This window comes from Anolis sagrei, chromosome 3 (genome assembly GCF_037176765.1).
Source record: "Anolis sagrei isolate rAnoSag1 chromosome 3, rAnoSag1.mat, whole genome shotgun sequence".
NCBI classification, from domain to species: Eukaryota; Metazoa; Chordata; class Lepidosauria; order Squamata; family Dactyloidae; genus Anolis; species Anolis sagrei.
In genome coordinates, this window is record NC_090023.1 from 244,968,284 (window position 1) to 244,971,339 (window position 3,056).

Below are 3,056 nucleotides of genomic sequence, written 5' to 3' on the forward strand. Positions count from 1 at the left end.
GCAGAGCACATTATTTATATGCTGGAAACAGCATATTATTTGAGAACACAGAAATACTGGACCAGTCTCTCAACCACCATGTTAGACTACACAGAGAAGCCACAATTTCAACAGAAAGGAAACGATGAAAATGAACAAAATCTGACTACCAGTATTTTTTTAAAAAAAACTCTAAAATCAGGTCAGTAAATAAAGAACAACACTCAGGAAACAAGGAATTTCAGACAGGAAACAATCTGGGCCTGCTAACACCTCTCAACCAAAGATTCCCCCAGGCAGGAAGCAGCCAGGCTTTGAAGCTGCAAGGTTATTCAGTGCTAATCAAGATGGCCAATTGCAACATTCACATCTGCCGCAAACAGACAAGAGTTCTTTCTCCCACCCTGGACATTCCACAGATGTATATAAACACCACTTGCCTAGTTTCCAGATTTGTTTCAGTGTGTAGCTATCCAAGTGTATATATTTTACAACCCCTGAGGATGCCTGCCATAGATGTGGGTGAAATGTCAGGAGAGAATGCTTCTGGAACATGGCCATGCAGCCCAGAAAACGCACAGCAACCCAGAGCTACAATAGCTTCAAATTTTCAGCATGGATATGTGATGCACCTATCTTGGCTAGTTAAAAAGCACCTAATAGAATTGTTCTTCACAGGTTCATTTGACCCATTTAAAAAGCACCAGACGGAATAGCACTATATAGAATATAACTTCTGAAGTCATAGAATCAAAGAGTTGGAAGAGACCTCATGGGCCATCCAGTCCAACCCCCTGCCAAGAAGCAGGAATATTGCATTCAAAGCACCCCTGACAGATGGCCATCCGGCCTCTGTTTAAAAGCTTCCAAAGAAACAGCTCTCTACGTGGGGTTGCCTTTGAAGACGGCCCGGAAGCTCCAATTAGTCCAACGCTCGGCAGCCATGATACTAACAGGAGCGGAGCACAGGGAGCATACAACTCCTCTGCTGCACCAGCTCCACTGGCTGCCGATCTGCTACCGGGCTCAATTCAAAGTGCTGGCGTTGGCCTTTAAAGCCCTAAACGGTTCTGGCCCAACTTACCTATCCGAACGTATCTCGGCCTATCAGCTCACCAGGACCCTAAGATCTTCTGGGGAGGCCATGCTCTCTATCCCGCCTGCTTCACAGGTGCGGCTGGTGGGGACGAGAGACAGGGCCTTTTCTGTGGTGGCCCCGCGGCTATGGAACGCCCTTCCCATGGAGGTAAGATCAGCCCCCTCATTGATGGTATTCCGAAGAAGATTAAAAACCTGGATGTTCGAACAGGCATTTGGTTAACTCAGTGCAATGAATGTAACGATTAAAGGACTGGCAATATGGACGACGAACTGGATCACGATTTTAGTCAGGAGATGAATTGGATTGTTTATTGATATATGAATTGTGTATTATGTTTTTATGGTTTTAAACTGTATATTGTTGATTGTTATATTTTGTTGTAAACCGCGTTGAGTCGCCGGCTAGGCTGAGAAACAGCGGTATACAAGTATAGCAAATAAATAAATAAATAAGAGGGAGCCTCCACCACACTCTGAGGCAGAGAGTTCCAATGCTGAACGGCTCTCACAGTTCTTAAGCTCTTAGCAGAAATCGTTTGGATAACTTTTCTGAAGCCAATGCACAAGAAGTTTGCCTCATGGCAGCTGGGAAGTAAAATGTGGTTTTATAATTGAGACTGCCAAGTAGCATTGCTAGACCAGCCTTTCAGATATAAATTTGCAGTGGGAAAATATATGCACTTGGATAGCTACACACTGAAACAAAGCTGGTGACATATGCAGTGAAAAAGTATATAATGTCTCAGGTGTCTATAAAACCACAACCCTAAATCCACATAGAGGGAATTAAATCCCACTAGACTAATTGCATGTGGCTCCCTTCCAAGTAAGGATACATACATCATGTTGCATATAATGAATGTGAATGAAATGTTTTTCTAGTACTTCAGACCCATTAGTTCCCAATTCTTTTTACTGCTGAAAGCATAGGATTCAAGTAGCTTATTCTCCAATGAGAACAAGTTGGTAAGCAATGTTATCTGCATTTAGGCACTAAATAGAACTCTTTCCTTTTAATACCTGAACGGGAGAATGTTGGTAGAGATGGCAAGTCAAGTAAAGACTAGAGTCTGCTCCATTAAGTTTAATAGTTGTGTAGAACAAAGAATCTCTGCAGATGTTTCTTTCTATGGGCCCTTCCAGACAGGCCCTATGTATATCCAGAGGGGGCCCTAGGTAATTTTCAACATAAGCAAACAGTATTTTGGCACACCCCCCCCCCCCAAACCAATCATTGATATATATTTTCTGTTCGTCATGGGAGTTCTGTGTGCCATATTTGGTTCAATTCCATCATTAGTGGAGTTCAGAATGCTCTTTGATAGTAGGTGAACTATACATCCCAGTAACTACAACTCGCATATGTCAAGGTCTATTTTCCCCCAAGAGCACCTCAAGAGTGCCCCTGGGCAAAATCAACTATACTGCGAATGCTTACTTTGCGTAATGGGTTGAGCTGCCCCTGTGTATATCCCAGGATCTGATCCCAGGTTTTCTGTTTTAAACTGGATTATATGAGTCCACACTGCCAGATAATCTGGGATAGACAGAAAACCTGGGATCAGATCTTGGGATATAGCGCCTGTTTGGAAGAGTCCCCAAGTCTCAATCAATTCCATCGAGGGGACTTTCCACACAGCCATATAACCCAGAATATCAAGGCAGAAAATTCCACAACATCTGCTTTGAACTGGGTTATCTGTGTCCAATGTTCAGATAATCCAGTTTAAGGCAGAAAACCCCGGGATCCGGTTATGGGAGATGGAACCTGTCTGGAAGGGCCCTAAGTTTGTTCCAGTTGGTCTCTCCCATACATGTTTGGGTGGTCGGAAAGAATCTCCGTAACTAGGGGGCCCTTCCACACAGCCCTATATCCCAGAATATCAAGGCAGAAAATCCCACAATATCTGCTTTGAGCTGCGTTGTCTGAGGCCACACTCAGAAAATGTGGGATGTTCTGCCTTGATGTTCTGGGA